The sequence below is a fragment of the Ranitomeya imitator genome, chromosome 1, assembly GCF_032444005.1.
Source record: "Ranitomeya imitator isolate aRanImi1 chromosome 1, aRanImi1.pri, whole genome shotgun sequence".
In the NCBI taxonomy this organism is placed as follows: Eukaryota; Metazoa; Chordata; class Amphibia; order Anura; family Dendrobatidae; genus Ranitomeya; species Ranitomeya imitator.
The window spans coordinates 828,780,559-828,796,802 of record NC_091282.1 but is presented as its reverse complement, the minus strand read 5'-3'; the positions used below and the strand labels follow the sequence as shown (position 1 = coordinate 828,796,802).

Here is a 16,244-nt window from a genome sequence, read left to right as displayed (position 1 = left end):
GCTCAGCATTTGCGATCTGACGAGGGCAGGCCCATTCAGCATAAAGAAGTAATTGACAGATAGGTCTGTAGCACAAATTTGGGTCTTTTCAAGCGGCAAAAAATTGTAAGGGTAAGCTTTGATAAAAACAAAAAGCACGTCAACGGTACCCGGGATTCCCAGCCAGTCTCCCTTGCTGGTACTTGCCCAGCCTCAAGCTGCTTTGCATTTGCGATCTGACGAGGACAGGCACATTCAGCTTATAGTGACCGTTGACAGATATTTAGCACCAGTGCGGGTCTTTTCAAGCGGCAAAAAATCGTAAGGGTAAGCTTTGATAAAAACAAAAAGCACGTTAACGGTACCAGGGATTCCCAGGCAGTCTCCCATGCTGGTACTTGCCCAGCCTCAAGCTGCTTTGCATTTACGATCTGACGAGGGCAGGCACATTCAGCTTAGAGTGACCGTTGACAGATAGTTAGCACCAGTGCGGGTCTTTTCAAGCGGAAAAAAATCGTAAGGGTAAGCTTTGATAAAAACAAGAAGCACGTCAACGGTACCAGGGATTCCCAGCCAGTCTCCCATGCTGGTACTTGCCCAGCCTCAAGCTGATTTTGCATTTGCGATCTGACGAGGGCAGGCACATTCAGCTTAGAGTGACCGTTGACAGATAGTTAGCACCAGTGCGGGTCTTTTCAAGCGGAAAAAAATGGTAAGGGTAAGCTTTGATAAAAACAAAAAGCACGTCAACGGTACCAGGGATTCCCAGCCAGTCTCCCATGCTGGTACTTGCCCAGCCTCAAGCTGCTTTGCATTTGCGATCTGACGAGGGCAGGCACATTCAGCTTAGAGTGACCATTGACAGATAGTTAGCACCAGTGCGGGCCTTTTAAAGCGGAAAAAAATCGTAAGGGTAAGCTTTGATAAAAACAAAAAGCACGTCAACGGTACCAGGCATTCCCAGCCAGTCTCCCATGCTGGTACTTGCCCAGCCTCAAGCTGCTTTGCATTTGCGATCTGACGAGAGCAGGCACATTCAGCTTAGAGTGGCCATTGACAGATAGTGAGCAACTCTGCGGGCCTTTTCAAGAGGAATAGAATCGTAAGGGTAAGCTTTGATAAAAACAAAAGCACGTCAACTGTACCAGGGATTCCCAGCCAGTCTCCCATGCTGGTACTTGCCCAGCCTCAAGCTGCTTTGCATTTGCGATCTGACGAGGGAAAGCACATTCAGCTTAGAGTGACCGTTGACAGATAGTTAGCACCAGTGCGGGTCTTTTCAAGCGGAAAAAAATCGTAAGGGTAAGCTTTGATAAAAACAAAAAGCACGTCAACGGTACCAGGGATTCCCAGCCAGTCTCCCATGCTGGTACTTGCCCAGCCTCAAGCTGCTTTGCATTTGCGATCTGACGAGGGCATGCACATTCAGCTTAGAGTGACCGTTGACAGATAGTTAGCACCAGTGCGGGTCTTTTCAAGCGGAAAAAAATCGTAAGGGTAAGCTTTGATAAAAACAAAAAGCACGTCAACGGTACCAGGGATTCCCAGCCAGTCTCCCATGCTGGTACTTGCCCAGCCTCAAGCTGCTTTGCATTTGCGATCTGACGAGGGCAGGCACATTCAGCTTAGAGTGACCATTGACAGATAGTTAGCACCAGTGCGGGTCTTTTCAAGCGGAAAAAAATCGTAAGGGTAAGCTTTGATAAAAACAAAAAGCACGTCAACGGTACCAGGGATTCCCAGCCAGTCTCCCATGCTGGTACTTGCCCAGCCTCAAGCTGCTTTGCATTTGCGATCTGACGAGGGCAGAAACATTCAGCTTAGAGTGACCATTAACAGATAGTTAGCACCAGTGCGGGTCTTTTCAAGCGGAAAAAAATCGTAAGGGTAAGCTTTGATAAAAACAAAAAGCACGTCAACGGTACCAGGGATTCCCAGCCAGTCTCCCATGCTGGTACTTGCCCAGCCTCAAGCTGCTTAGCATTTGCGATCTGACGAGGGCAGGCACATTCAGCTTAGAGTGGCCATTGACAGACAGTTAGCACCTGTGCGGGTCTTTTCAAGCGGAAAAAATCGTAAGTGTAAGCTTTGATAAAAACAAAACAATGTGGGAACCGTGCCAGGGATTCCCTGCCAGTCTACCAAGCTGATACTTGCCCAGCCTCAAGCTACTTTGCATTTGTGATCTGACGAAGGCAGGAACATTGAGCTTAGTGCGGCCATTGATGGATTGTTAGCAACTCCGCAAGTTTTTTCAAGAGGAAGAAAATCGTAATACAAAGCTTTGATGAAAACTAAGAAGCATGTCAACGGTACCAGGAATTCCCAGCCAGTCTCCCATGCTGGTACTTGCCCAGCCTCAAGTAGCTCAGCATTTGCGATCTGACGAGGGCAGGCCCATTCAGCATAAAGAAGTAATTGACAGATAGGTCTGTAGCACAAATTTGGGTCTTTTCAAGCGGCAAAAAATTGTAAGGGTAAGCTTTGATAAAAACAAAAAGCACGTTAACGGTACCAGGGATTCCCAGCCAGTCTCCCATGCTGGTACTTGCCCAGCCTCAAGCTGCTTTGTATTTGCGATCTGACGAGGGCAGGCACATTCAGCTTAGAGTGACCGTTGACAGATAGTTAGCACCAGTGCGGGTCTTTTCAAGCGGAAAAAAATCGTAAGGGTAAGCTTTGATAAAAACAAAAAGCACGTTAACGGTACCAGGGATTCCCAGCCAGTCTCCCATGCTGGTACTTGCCCAGCCTCAAGCTGCTTTGCATTTGCGATCTGACGAGGGCAGGAACATTCAGCTTAGAGTGACCGTTGACAGATAGTTGGCACCAGTGCGGGTCTTTTCAAGCGGAAAAAAATCGTAAGGGTAAGCTTTGATAAAAACAAAAAGCACGTCAACGGTACCAGGGATTCCCAGCCAGTCTCCCATGCTGGTACTTGCCCAGCCTCAAGCTGCTTTGCATTTGCGATCTGACGAGGGCAGGCACATTCATCTTAGAGTGACCGTTGACAGATAGTTAGCACCAGTGCGGGTCTTTTCAAGCGGAAAAAAATCGTAAGGGTAAGCTTTGATAAAAACAAAAAGCACGTTAACGGTACCAGGGATTCCCAGCCAGTCTCCCATGCAGGTACTTACCCAGCCTCAAGCTGCTTTGCATTTGCAATCTGACGAGGGCAGGCACATTCAGCTTAGAGTGACCATTGACAGATAGTTAGCACCAGTGCGGGTCTTTTCAAGCGGAAAAAAATCGTAAGGGTAAGCTTTGATAAAAACAAAAAGCACGTCAACGGTACCAGGGATTCCCAGCCAGTCTCCCATGCTGGTACTTGCCCAGCCTCAAGCTGCTTTGCATTTGCGATCTGACGAGGGCAGAAACATTCAGCTTAGAGTGACCATTGACAGATAGTTAGCACCAGTGCGGGTCTTTTCAAGCGGAAAAAAATCGTAAGGGTAAGCTTTGATAAAAACAAAAAGCACGTCAACGGTACCAGGGATTCCCAGCCAGTCTCCCATGCTGGTACTTGCCCAGCCTCAAGCTGCTTAGCATTTGCGATCTGATGAGAGCAGGCACATTCAGCTTAGAGTGGCCATTGACAGATAGTGAGCAACTCTGCGGGCCTTTTCAAGAGGAATAGAATCGTAAGGGTAAGCTTTGATGAAAAAAAAAGAAACGTCAATGGCACCAGGGATTCCCAGCCAGTCTCCCATGCTGGTACTTGCCCAGCCTCAAGCTGCTTTGCATTTGCGATCTGACGAGGGCAGGCACATTCAGCTTAGAGTGACCGTTGACAGATAGTTAGCACCAGTGCGGGTCTTTTCAAGCGGAAAAAAATCGTAAGGGTAAGCTTTGATAAAAACAAAAAGCACGTCAACGGTACCAGGGATTCCCAGCAAGTCTCCCATGCTGGTACTTGCCCAGCCTCAAGCTGCTTTGCATTTGCGATCTGACGAGGGCAGGCACATTCAGCTTAGAGTGACCGTTGACAGATAGTTAGCACCAGTGCGGGTCTTTTCAAGCGGAAAAAAATCGTAAGGGTAAGCTTTGATAAAAACAAAAAGCACGTCAACGGTACCAGGGATTCCCAGCCAGTCTCCCATGCTGGTACTTGCCCAGCCTCAAGCTGCTTTGCATTTGCGATCTGACGAGGGCAGGCACATTCAGCTTAGAGTGACCATTGACAGATAGTTAGCACCAGTGCGGGTCTTTTCAAGCGGAAAAAAATCGTAAGGGTAAGCTTTGATAAAAACAAAAAGCACGTCAACGGTACCAGGGATTCCCAGCCAGTCTCCCATGCTGGTACTTGCCCAGCCTCAAGCTGCTTTGCATTTGCGATCTGACGATGGCAGGCACATTCAGCTTAGAGTGACCATTGACAGATAGTTAGCACCAGTGCGGGTCTTTTCAAGCGGAAAAAAATCGTAAGGGTAAGCTTTGATAAAAACAAAAAGCACGTCAACGGTACCAGGGATTCCCAGCCAGTCTCCCATGCTGGTACTTGCCCAGCCTCAAGCTGCTTTGCATTTGCTATCTGACGAGGGCAGAAACATTCAGCTTAGAGTGACCATTGACAGATAGTTAGCACCAGTGCGGGTCTTTTCAAGCGGAAAAAAATCGTAAGGGTAAGCTTTGATAAAAACAAGAAGCACGTCAACGGTACCAGGGATTCCCAGCCAGTCTCCCATGCTGGTACTTGCCCAGCCTCAAGCTGCTTAGCATTTGCGATCTGACGAGAGCAGGCACATTCAGCTTAGAGTGGCCATTGACAGATAGTGAGCAACTCTGCGGGCCTTTTCAAGAGGAATAGAATCGTAAGGGTAAGCTTTGATGAAAAAAAAAGAAACGTCAATGGCACCAGGGATTCCCAGCCAGTCTCCCATGCTGGTACTTGCCCAGCCTCAAGCTGCTTTGCATTTGCGATCTGACGAGGGCAGGCACATTCAGCTTAGAGTGGCCATTGACAGACAGTTAGCACCTGTGCGGGTCTTTTCAAGCGGAAAAAATCGTAAGTGTAAGCTTTGATAAAAACAAAACAATGTGGGAACCGTGCCAGGGATTCCCTGCCAGTCTACCAAGCTGATACTTGCCCAGCCTCAAGCTACTTTGCATTTGTGATCTGACGAAGGCAGGAACATTGAGCTTAGTGCAGCCATTGATGGATTGTTAGCAACTCCGCAAGTTTTTTCAAGAGGAAGAGAATCGTAATACAAAGCTTTGATGAAAACTAAGAAGCATGTCAACGGTACCAGGAATTCCCAGCCAGTCTCCCATGCTGGTACTTGCCCAGCCTCAAGCTGCTTTGCATTTGCGATCTGACGAGGGCAGGCACATTCAGCTTAGAGTGACCGTTGACAGATAGTTAGCACCAGTGCGGGTCTTTTCAAGCGGAAAAAAATCGTAGGGGTAAGCTTTGATAAAAACAAAAAGCACGTCAACGGTACCAGGGATTCCCAGCCAGTCTCCCATGCTGGTACTTGCCCAGCCTCAAGCTGCTTTGCATTTGTGATCTGACGAGGGCAGGCACATTCAGATTAGAGTGACCGTTGACAGATAGTTAGCACCAGTGCGGGTCTTTTCAAGCGGCAAAAAATCGTAAGGGTAAGTTTTGATAAAAACAAAAAGCACGTTAACGGTACCAGGGATTCCCAGCCAGTCTCCCATGCTGGTACTTGCCCAGCCTCAAGATGCTTTGCATTTGCGATCTGACGAGGGCAGGCACATTCAGCTTAGAGTGACCGTTGACAGATAGTTAGCACCAGTGCGGGTCTTTTCAAGCGGAAAAAAATCGTAAGGGTAAGCTTTGATAAAAACAAATAGCACGTCAACGGTACCAGGGATTCCCAGCCAGTCTCCCATGCTGGTACTTGCCCAGCCTCAAGCTGCTTTGCATTTGCGATCTGACGAGGGCAGGCACATTCAGCTTAGAGTGACCGTTGACAGATAGTTAGTACCAGTGCGGGTCTTTTCAAGCGGAAAAAAATCGTAAGGGTAAGCTTTGATAAAAACAAAAAGCACGTCAACGGTACCAGGGATTCCCAGCCAGTCTCCCATGCTGGTACTTGCCCAGCCTCAAGCTGCTTTGCATTTGCGATCTGACGAGGGCAGGCACATTCAGCTTAGAGTGACCGTTGACAGATAGTTAGCACCAGTGCGGGTCTTTTCAAGCGGAAAAAAATCGTAAGGGTAAGCTTTGATAAAAACAAAAAGCACGTCAACGGTACCAGGGATTCCCAGCCAGTCTCCCATGCTGGTACTTGCCCAGCCTCAAGCTGCTTTGCATTTGCGATCTGACGAGGTCAGGCACATTCAGCTTAGAGAAGCCATTGACAGACAGTTAGCACCTGTGCGGGTCTTTTCAAGCGGAAAAAATCGTAAGTGTAAGCTTTGATAAAAACAAAACAATGTGGGAACCGTGCCAGGGATTCCCTGCCAGTCTACCAAGCTGATGCTTGCCCAGCCTCAAGCTACTTTGCATTTGTGATCTGACGAAGGCAGGAACATTGAGCTTAGTGCGGCCATTGATGGATTGTTAGCAACTCCGCAAGTTTTTTCAAGAGGAAGAGAATCGTAATACAAAGCTTTGATGAAAATTAAAAAGCATGTCAACGGTACCAGGAATTCCCAGCCAGTCTCCCATGCTGGTACTTGCCCAGCCTCAAGTAGCTCAGCATTTGCGATCTGACGAGGGCAGGCCCATTCAGCATAAAGAAGTAATTGACAGATAGGTCTGTAGCACAAATTTGGGTCTTTTCAAGCGGCAAAAAATTGTAAGGGTAAGCTTTGATAAAAACAAAAAAGCACGTCAACGGTACCAGGGATTCCCAGCCAGTCTCCCTTGCTGGTACTTGCCCAGCCTCAAGCTACTTTGCATTTGCGATCTGACGAGGACAGGCACAGGCACATTCAGCTTAGCGTGACCGTTGACAGATAGTTAGCACCAGTGCGGGTCTTTTCAAGCGGCAAAAAATCGTAAGGGTAAGCTTTGATAAAAACAAAAAGCACGTTAACGGTACCAGGGATTCCCAGCCAGTCTCCCATGCTGGTACTTGCCCAGCCTCAAGCTGCTTTGCATTTGCGATCTGACGAGGGCAGGCACATTCAGCTTAGAGTGACCGTTGACGGAGAGTTAGCACCAGTGCGGGTCTTTTCAAGCGGAAAAAAATCGTAAGGGTAAGCTTTGATAAAAACAAAACGCACGTCAACGGTACCAGGGATTCCCAGCCAGTCTCCCATGCTGGTACTTGCCCAGCCTCAAGCTGCTTTGCATTTGCGATCTGACGAGGGCAGGCACATTCAGCTTAGAGTGACCGTTGACAGATAGTTAGCACCAGTGCGGGTCTTTTCAAGCGGAAATAAATCGTAAGAGTAAGCTTTGATAAAAACAAAAAGCACGTCAACGGTACCAGGGATTCCCAGCCAGTCTCCCATGCTGGTACTTGCCCAGCCTCATTCTGCTTTGCATTTGCGATCTGACGAGGGCAGGCACATTCAGCTTAGAGTGACCGTTGACAGATAGTTAGCACCAGTGCGGGTCTTTTCAAGCGGAAAAAAATCGTAAGGGTAAGCTTTGATAAAAACAAAAAGCACGTCAACGGTACCAGGGATTCCCAGCCAGTCTCCCATGCTGGTACTTGCCCAGCCTCAAGCTGCTTAGCATTTGCGATCTGACGAGGGCAGGCACATTCAGCTTACAGTGGCCATTGACAGATAGTGAGCAACTCTGCGGGCCTTTTCAAGAGGAATAGAATCGTAAGGGTAAGCTTTGATGAAAAAAAAATAAACGTCAATGGCACCAGGGATTCCCAGCCAGTCTCCCATGCTGGTACTTGCCCAGCCTCAAGCTGCTTTGCATTTGTGATCTGACGAGGGCAGGCACATTCAGCTTAGAGTGGCCATTGACAGACAGTTAGCACCTGTGCGGGTCTTTTCAAGCGGAAAAAATCGTAAGTGTAAGCTTTGATAAAAACAAAACAATGTGGGAACCGTGCCAGGGATTCCCTGCCAGTCTACCAAGCTGATACTTGCCCAGCCTCAAGCTACTTTGCATTTGTGATCTGACGAAGGCAGGAACATTGAGCTTAGTGCGGCCATTGATGGATTGTTAGCAACTCCGCAAGTTTTTTCAAGAGGAAGAGAATCGTAATACAAAGCTTTGATGAAAACTAAAAAGCATGTCAACGGTACCAGGAATTCCCAGCCACTCTCCCATGCTGGTACTTGCCCAGCCTCAAGTAGCTCAGCATTTGCGATCTGACGAGGGCAGGCCCATTCAGCATAAAGAAGTAATTGACAGATAGGTCTGTAGCACAAATTTGGGTCTTTTCAAGCGGCAAAAAATTGTAAGGGTAAGCTTTGATAAAAACAAAAAGCACGTCAACGGTACCAGGGATTCCCGGCCAGTCTCCCTTGCTGGTACTTGCCCAGCCTCAAGCTGCTTTGCATTTGCGATCTGACGAGGACAGGCACATTCAGCTTAGAGTGACCGTTGACAGATAGTTAGCACCAGTGCGGGTCTTTTCAAGCGGCAAAAAATCGTAAGGGTAAGCTTTGATAAAAACAAAAAGCACGTTAACGGTACCAGGGATTCCCAGCCAGTCTCCCATGCTGGTACTTGCCCAGCCTCAAGCTGCTTTGCATTTGCGATCTGACGAGGGCAGGCACATTCAGCTTAGAGTGACCGTTGACAGATAGTTAGCACCAGTGCGGGTCTTTTCAAGCGGAAAAAAATCGTAAGGGTAAGCTTTGATAAAAACAAAAAGCACGTCAACGGTACCAGGGATTCCCAGCCAGTCTCCCATGCTGGTACTTGCCCAGCCTCAAGCTGCTTTGCATTTGCGATCTGACGAGGGCAGGCACATTCAGCTTAGAGTGACCGTTGACAGATAGTTAGCACCAGTGCGGGTCTTTTCAAGCGGAAAAAAATCGTAAGGGTAAGCTTTGATAAAAACAAAAAGCACGTCAACGGTACCAGGGATTCCCAGCCAGTCTCCCATGCTGGTACTTGCCCAGCCTCAAGCTGCTTTGCATTTGCGATCTGACGAGTGCAGGCACATTCAGCTTAGAGTGACCATTGACAGATAGTTAGCACCAGTGCGGGTCTTTTCAAGCGGAAAAAAATCGTAAGGGTAAGCTTTGATAAAAACAAAAAGCACGTCAACGGTACCAGGGATTCCCAGCCAGTCTCCCATGCTGGTACTTGCCCAGCCTCAAACTGCTTTGCATTTGCGATCTGACGAGGGCAGAAACATTCAGCTTAGAGTGACCATTGACAGATAGTTAGCACCAGTGCGGGTCTTTTCAAGCAGAAAAAAATCGTAAGGGTAAGCTTTGATAAAAACAAAAAGCACGTCAACGGTACCAGGGATTCCCAGCCAGTCTCCCATGCTGGTACTTGCCCAGCCTCAAGCTGCTCAGCATTTGCGATCTGACGAGAGCAGGCACATTCAGCTTAGAGTGGCCATTGACAGATAGTGAGCAACTCTGCGGGCCTTTTCAAGAGGAATAGAATCGTAAGGGTAAGCTTTGATGAAAAAAAAAAGAAACGTCAAAGGCACCAGGGATTCCCAGCCAGTCTCCCATGCTGGTACTTGCCCAGCCTCAAGCTGCTTTGCATTTGCGATCTGACGAGGGCAGGCACATTCAGCTTAGAGTGGCCATTGACAGACAGTTAGCACCTGTGCGGGTCTTTTCAAGCGGAAAAAATCGTAAGTGTAAGCTTTGATAAAAACAAAACAATGTGGGAACCGTGCCAGGGATTCCCTGCCAGTCTACCAAGCTGATGCTTGCCCAGCCTCAAGCTACTTTGCATTTGTGATCTGACGAAGGCAGGAACATTGAGCTTAGTGCGGCCATTGATGGATTGTTAGCAACTCCGCAAGTTTTTTCAAGAGGAAGAGAATCGTAATACAAAGCTTTGATGAAAACTAAAAAGCATGTCAACGGTACCAGGAATTCCCAGCCAGTCTCCCATGCTGGTACTTGCCCAGCCTCAAGTAGCTCAGCATTTGCGATCTGACGAGGGCAGGCCCATTCAGCATAAAGAAGTAATTGACAGATAGGTCTGTAGCACAAATTTGGGTCTTTTCAAGCGGCAAAAAATTGTAAGGGTAAGCTTTGATAAAAACAAAAAGCACGTCAACGGTACCAGGGATTCCCAGCCAGTCTCCCTTGCTGGTACTTGCCCAGCCTCAAGCTGCTTTGCATTTGCGATCTGACGAGGACAGGCACATTCAGCTTAGAGTGACCGTTGACAGATAGTTAGCACCAGTGCAGGTCTTTTCAAGCGGCAAAAAATCGTAAGGGTAAGCTTTGATAAAAACAAAAAGCACGTTAACGGTACCAGGGATTCCCAGCCAGTCTCCCATGCTGGTACTTGCCCAGCCTCAAGCTGCTTTGCATTTGCGATCTGACGAGGGCAGGCACATTCAGCTTAGAGTGACCGTTGACAGATAGTTAGCACCAGTGCGGGTCTTTTCAAGCGGAAAAAAATCGTAAGGGTAAGCTTTGATAAAAACAAAAAGCACGTCAACGGTACCAGAGATTCCCAGCCAGTCTCCCATGCTGGTACTTGCCCAGCCTCAAGCTGCTTTGCATTTGCGATCTGACGAGGGCAGGTACATTCAGCTTAGAGTGACCGTTGACAGATAGTTAGCACCAGTGCGGGTCTTTTCAAGCGGAAAAAAATCGTAAGGGTAAGCTTTGATAAAAACAAAACGCACGTCAACGGTACCAGGGATTCCCAGCCAGTCTCCCATGGTGGTACTTGCCCAGCCTCAAGCTGCTTTGCATTTGCGATCTGACGAGGGCAGGCACATTCAGCTTATAGTGACCGTTGACAGATAGTTAGCACCAGTGCGGGTCTTTTCAAGCGGAAAAAAATCGTAAGGGTAAGCTTTGATAAAAACAAAAAGCACGTCAACGGTACCAGGGATTCCCAGCCAGTCTCCCATGCTGGTACTTGCCCAGCCTCAAGCTGCTTTGCATTTGCGATCTGACGAGGGCAGGCACATTCAGCTTAGAGTGACCGTTGACAGATAGTTAGCACCAGTGCGGGTCTTTTCAAGCGGAAAAAAATCGTAAGGGTAAGCTTTGATAAAAACAAAAAGCACGTCAACGGTACCAGGGATTCCCAGCCAGTCTCCCATGCTGGTACTTGCCAAGCCTCAAGCTGCTTAGCATTTGCGATCTGACGAGAGCAGGCACATTCAGCTTAGAGTGGCCATTGACAGATAGTGAGCAACTCTGCGGGCCTTTTCAAGAGGAATAGAATCGTAAGGGTAAGCTTTGATGAAAAAAAAAGAAACGTCAATGGCACCAGGGATTCCCAGCCAGTCTCCCATGCTGGTACTTGCCCAGCTTCAAGCTGCTTTGCATTTGCGATCTGACGAGGGCAGGCACATTCAGCTTAGAGTGGCCATTGACAGACAGTTAGCACCTGTGCGGGTCTTTTCAAGCGGAAAAAATCGTAAGTGTAAGCTTTGATAAAAACAAAACAATGTGGGAACCGTGCCAGGGATTCCCTGCCAGTCTACCAAGCTGATACTTGCCCAGCCTCAAGCTACTTTGCATTTGTGATCTGACGAAGGCAGGAACATTGAGCTTAGTGCGGCCATTGATGGATTGTTAGCAACTCCGCAAGTTTTTTCAAGAGGAAGAGAATCGTAATACAAAGCTTTGATGAAAACTAAAAAGCATGTCAACGGTACCAGGAATTCCCAGCCAGTCTCCCATGCTGGTACTTGCCCAGCCTCAAGTAGCTCAGCATTTGCGATCTGACGAGGGCAGGCCCATTCAGCATAAAGAAGTAATTGACAGATAGGTCTGTAGCACAAATTTGGGTCTTTTCAAGCGGCAAAAAATTGTAAGGGTAAGCTTTGATAAAAACAAAAAGCACGTCAACGGTACCAGGGATTCCCGGCCAGTCTCCCTTGCTGGTACTTGCCCAGCCTCAAGCTGCTTTGCATTTGCGATCTGACGAGGACAGGCACATTCAGCTTAGAGTGACCGTTGACAGATAGTTAGCACCAGTGCGGGTCTTTTCAAGCGGCAAAAAATCGTAAGGGTAAGCTTTGATAAAAACAAAAAGCACGTCAACGGTACCAGGGATTCCCAGCCAGTCTCCCATGCTGGTACTTGCCCAGCCTCAAGCTGCTTTGCATTTGCGATCTGACGAGGGCAGGCACATTCAGCTTAGAGTGACCGTTGACAGATAGTTAGCACCAGTGCGGGTCTTTTCAAGCGGCAAAAAATCGTAAGGGTAAGCTTTGATAAAAACAAAAAGCACGTTAACGGTACCAAGGATTCCCAGCCAGTCTCCCATGCTGGTACTTGCCCAGCCTCAAGCTGCTTTGCATTTGCGATCTGACGAGGGGAGGCACATTCAGCTTAGAGTGACCGTTGACAGATAGTTAGCACCAGTGCGGGTCTTTTCAAGCGGAAAAAAATCGTAAGGGGAAGCTTTGATAAAAACAAAAAGCACGTCAACGGTACCAGGGATTCCCAGCCAGTCTCCCATGCTGGTAGTTGCCCAGCCTCAAGCTGCTTTGCATTTGCGATCTGACGAGGGCAGGCACATTCAGCTTAGAGTGACCGTTGACAGATAGATAGCACCAGTGCGGGTCTTTTCAAGCGGAAAAAAATCGTAAGGGTAAGCTTTGATAAAAACAAAAAGCACGTCAACGGTACCAGGGATTCCCAGCCAGCCTCAAGCTGCTTTGCATTTGCGATCTGACGAGGGCAGGCACATTCAGCTTAGAGTGACCGTTGACGGATAGTTAGCACCAGTGCGGGTCTTTTCAAGCGGAAAAAAATCGTAAGGGTAAGCTTTGATAAAAACAAAAAGCACGTCAACGGTACCAGGGATTCCCAGCCAGTCTCCCATGCTGGTACTTGCCCAGCCTCAAGCTGCTTAGCATTTGCGATCTGACGAGAGCAGGCACATTCAGCTTAGAGTGGCCATTGACAGATAGTAAGCAACTCTGCGGGCCTTTTCAAGAGGAATAGAATCGTAAGGGTAAGCTTTGATGAAAAAAAAAGAAACGTCAATGGCACCAGGGATTCCCAGCCAGTCTCCCATGCTGGTACTTGCCCAGCCTCAAGCTGCTTTGCATTTGCGATCTGACGAGGGCAGGCACATTCAGCTTAGAGAAGCCATTGACAGACAGTTAGCACCTGTGCGGGTCTTTTCAAGCGGAAAAAATCGTAAGTGTAAGCTTTGATAAAAACAAAACAATGTGGGAACCGTGCCAGGGATTCCCTGCCAGTCTACCAAGCTGATGCTTGCCCAGCCTCAAGCTACTTTGCATTTGTGATCTGACGAAGGCAGGAACATTGAGCTTAGTGCGGCCATTGATGGATTGTTAGCAACTCCGCAAGTTTTTTCAAGAGGAAGAGAATTGTAATACAAAGCTTTGATGAAAACTAAAAAGCATGTCAACGGTACCAGGAATTCCCAGCCAGTCTCCCATGCTGGTACTTGCCCAGCCTCAAGTAGCTCAGCATTTGCGATCTGACGAGGGCAGGCCCATTCAGCATAAAGAAGTAATTGACAGATAGGTCTGTAGCACAAATTTGGGTCTTTTCAAGCGGCAAAAAATTGTAAGGGTAAGCTTTGATAAAAACAAAAAAGCACGTCAACGGTACCAGGGATTCCCAGCCAGTCTCCCTTGCTGGTACTTGCCCAGCCTCAAGCTACTTTGCATTTGCTATCTGACGAGGACAGGCACAGGCACATTCAGCTTAGAGTGACCGTTGACAGATAGTTAGCACCAGTGCGGGTCTTTTCAAGCGGCAAAAAATCGTAAGGGTAAGCTTTGATAAAAACAAAAAGCACGTTAACGGTACCAGGGATTCCCAGCCAGTCTCCCATGCTGGTACTTGCCCAGCCTCAAGCTGCTTTGCATTTGCGATCTGACGAGGGCAGGCACATTCAGCTTAGAGTGACCGTTGACAGATAGTTAGCACCAGTGCGGGTCTTTTCAAGCGGAAAAAAATCGTAAGGGTAAGCTTTGATAAAAACAAAACGCACGTCAACGGTACCAGGGATTCCCAGCCAGTCTCCCATGCTGGTACTTGCCCAGCCTCAAGCTGCTTTGCATTTGCGATCTTACGAGGGCAGGCACATTCAGCTTAGAGTGACCGTTGACAGATAGTTAGCACCAGTGCGGGTCTTTTCAAGCGGAAAAAAATCGTAAGGGTAAGCTTTGATAAAAACAAAATGCACGTCAACGGTACCAGGGATTCCCAGCCAGTCTCCCATGCTGGTACTTGCCCAGCCTCAAGCTGCTTAGCATTTGCGATCTGACGAGAGCAGGCACATTCAGCTTAGAGTGGCCATTGACAGATAGTGAGCAACTCTGCGGGCCTTTTCAAGAGGAATAGAATCGTAAGGGTAAGCTTTGATGAAAAAAAAAGAAACGTCAATGGCACCAGGGATTCCCAGCCAGTCTCCCATGCTGGTACTTGCCCAGCCTCAAGCTGCTTTGCATTTGCGATCTGCCGAGGGCAGGCACATCCAGCTTAGAGTGGCCATTGACAGACAGTTAGCACCTGTGCGGGTCTTTTCAAGCGGAAAAAATCGTAAGTGTAAGCTTTGATAAAAACAAAACAATGTGGGAACCGTGCCAGGGATTCCCTGCCAGTCTACCAAGCTGATACTTGCCCAGCCTCAAGCTACTTTGCATTTGTGATCTGACGAAGGCAGGAACATTGAGCTTAGTGCGGCCATTGATGGATTGTTAGCAACTCCGCAAGTTTTTTCAAGAGGAAGAGAATCGTAATACAAAGCTTTGATGAAAACTAAAAAGCATGTCAACGGTACCAGGAATTCCCAGCCACTCTCCCATGCTGGTACTTGCCCAGCCTCAAGTAGCTCAGCATTTGCGATCTGACGAGGGCAGGCCCATTCAGCATAAAGAAGTAATTGACAGATAGGTCTGTAGCACAAATTTGGGTCTTTTCAAGCGGCAAAAAATTGTAAGGGTAAGCTTTGATAAAAACAAAAAGCACGTCAACGGTACCAGGGATTCCCAGCCAGTCTCCCTTGCTGGTACTTGCCCAGCCTCAAGCTGCTTTGCATTTGCGATCTGACGAGGACAGGCACATTCAGCTTAGAGTGACCGTTGACAGATAGTTAGCACCAGTGCGGGTCTTTTCAAGCGGAAAAAAATCGTAAGGGTAAGCTTTGATAAAAACAAAAAGCACGTTAACGGTACCAGGGATTCCCAGCCAGTCTCCCTTGCTGGTACTTGCCCAGCCTCAAGCTGCTTTGCATTTGCGATCTGACGAGGGCAGGCACATTCAGCTTAGAGTGACCGTTGACAGGTAGTTAGCACCAGTGCGGGTCTTTTCAAGCGGAAAAAAATCGTAAGGGTAAGCTTTGATAAAAACAAAAAGCACGTCAACGGTACCAGGGATTCCCAGCCAGTCTCCCATGCTGGTACTTGCCCAGCCTCAAGCTGCGTTGCATTTGCGATCTGACGAGGGCAGGCACATTCAGCTTAGAGTGACCGTTGACAGATAGTTAGCACCAGTGCGGGTCTTTTCAAGCGGAAAAAAATCGTAAGGGTAAGCTTTGATAAAAACAAAAAGCACGTCAGCGGTACCAGGGATTCCCAGCCAGTCTCCCATGCTGGTACTTGCCCAGCCTCAAGCTGCTTAGCATTTGCGATCTGATGAGAGCAGGAACATTCAGCTTAGAGTGGCCATTGACAGATAGTGAGCAACTCTGCGGGCCTTTTCAAGACGAATAGAATCGTAAGGGTAAGCTTTGATGAAAAAAAAAGAAACGTCAATGGCACCAGGGATTCCCAGCCAGTCTCCCATGCTGGTACTTGCCCAGCCTCAAGCTGCTTTGCATTTGCGATCTGACGAGGGCAGGCACATTCAGCTTAGAGTGACCGTTGACAGATAGTTAGCACCAGTGCGGGTCTTTTCAAGCGGAAAAATATCGTAAGGGTAAGATTTGATAAAAACAAAAAGCACGTCAGCGGTACCAGGGATTCCCAGCCAGTCTCCCATGCTGGTACTTGCCCAGCCTCAAGCTGCTTAGCATTTGCGATCTGACGAGAGCAGGCACATTCAGCTTAGAGTGGCCATTGACAGATAGTAAGCAACTCTGCGGGCCTTTTCAAGAGGAATAGAATCGTAAGGGTAAGCTTTGATGAAAAAAAAAGAAACGTCAATGGCACCAGGGATTCCCAGCCAGTCTCCCATGCTGGTACTTGCCCAGCCTCAAGCTGCTTTGCATTTGCGATCTGACGAGGGCA

At 48.1% G+C, this 16,244-nt stretch overlaps 26 pseudogenes; all 26 read right to left on the bottom strand.

Moving 5' to 3' along the window:
- Positions 1-723: 723 nt before the first annotated feature.
- On the bottom strand, positions 724-842 carry LOC138659235 (5S ribosomal RNA; annotated as a pseudogene).
- Positions 843-918: 76 nt separating this feature from the next.
- Positions 919-1,037, bottom strand: LOC138658735 (5S ribosomal RNA; annotated as a pseudogene).
- Positions 1,038-1,307: 270 nt separating this feature from the next.
- Positions 1,308-1,426, bottom strand: LOC138659202 (5S ribosomal RNA; annotated as a pseudogene).
- Positions 1,427-1,502: 76 nt separating this feature from the next.
- On the bottom strand, positions 1,503-1,621 carry LOC138659233 (5S ribosomal RNA; annotated as a pseudogene).
- Positions 1,622-1,892: 271 nt separating this feature from the next.
- LOC138659031 (5S ribosomal RNA) lies at positions 1,893-2,011 on the bottom strand (annotated as a pseudogene).
- Positions 2,012-3,457: 1,446 nt separating this feature from the next.
- LOC138658936 (5S ribosomal RNA) lies at positions 3,458-3,576 on the bottom strand (annotated as a pseudogene).
- Positions 3,577-3,847: 271 nt separating this feature from the next.
- Positions 3,848-3,966, bottom strand: LOC138659901 (5S ribosomal RNA; annotated as a pseudogene).
- Positions 3,967-4,042: 76 nt separating this feature from the next.
- On the bottom strand, positions 4,043-4,161 carry LOC138659232 (5S ribosomal RNA; annotated as a pseudogene).
- Positions 4,162-4,627: 466 nt separating this feature from the next.
- Positions 4,628-4,746, bottom strand: LOC138660196 (5S ribosomal RNA; annotated as a pseudogene).
- Positions 4,747-4,822: 76 nt separating this feature from the next.
- Positions 4,823-4,941, bottom strand: LOC138658788 (5S ribosomal RNA; annotated as a pseudogene).
- Positions 4,942-5,213: 272 nt separating this feature from the next.
- LOC138659704 (5S ribosomal RNA) lies at positions 5,214-5,332 on the bottom strand (annotated as a pseudogene).
- Positions 5,333-5,798: 466 nt separating this feature from the next.
- LOC138659957 (5S ribosomal RNA) lies at positions 5,799-5,917 on the bottom strand (annotated as a pseudogene).
- Positions 5,918-5,993: 76 nt separating this feature from the next.
- On the bottom strand, positions 5,994-6,112 carry LOC138659955 (5S ribosomal RNA; annotated as a pseudogene).
- Positions 6,113-7,175: 1,063 nt separating this feature from the next.
- On the bottom strand, positions 7,176-7,294 carry LOC138659953 (5S ribosomal RNA; annotated as a pseudogene).
- Positions 7,295-8,740: 1,446 nt separating this feature from the next.
- On the bottom strand, positions 8,741-8,859 carry LOC138659952 (5S ribosomal RNA; annotated as a pseudogene).
- Positions 8,860-8,935: 76 nt separating this feature from the next.
- Positions 8,936-9,054, bottom strand: LOC138658766 (5S ribosomal RNA; annotated as a pseudogene).
- Positions 9,055-9,325: 271 nt separating this feature from the next.
- On the bottom strand, positions 9,326-9,444 carry LOC138659646 (5S ribosomal RNA; annotated as a pseudogene).
- A 1,057-nt stretch (positions 9,445-10,501) lies between these two features.
- Positions 10,502-10,620, bottom strand: LOC138659935 (5S ribosomal RNA; annotated as a pseudogene).
- A 271-nt stretch (positions 10,621-10,891) lies between these two features.
- LOC138659951 (5S ribosomal RNA) lies at positions 10,892-11,010 on the bottom strand (annotated as a pseudogene).
- A 76-nt stretch (positions 11,011-11,086) lies between these two features.
- On the bottom strand, positions 11,087-11,205 carry LOC138659671 (5S ribosomal RNA; annotated as a pseudogene).
- An 861-nt stretch (positions 11,206-12,066) lies between these two features.
- LOC138659950 (5S ribosomal RNA) lies at positions 12,067-12,185 on the bottom strand (annotated as a pseudogene).
- A 637-nt stretch (positions 12,186-12,822) lies between these two features.
- On the bottom strand, positions 12,823-12,941 carry LOC138660080 (5S ribosomal RNA; annotated as a pseudogene).
- A 1,063-nt stretch (positions 12,942-14,004) lies between these two features.
- LOC138659653 (5S ribosomal RNA) lies at positions 14,005-14,123 on the bottom strand (annotated as a pseudogene).
- Positions 14,124-14,199: 76 nt separating this feature from the next.
- Positions 14,200-14,318, bottom strand: LOC138659989 (5S ribosomal RNA; annotated as a pseudogene).
- Positions 14,319-15,569: 1,251 nt separating this feature from the next.
- LOC138659926 (5S ribosomal RNA) lies at positions 15,570-15,688 on the bottom strand (annotated as a pseudogene).
- Positions 15,689-15,959: 271 nt separating this feature from the next.
- Positions 15,960-16,078, bottom strand: LOC138659045 (5S ribosomal RNA; annotated as a pseudogene).
- Between the last annotated feature and the right edge of the window lie 166 nt (positions 16,079-16,244).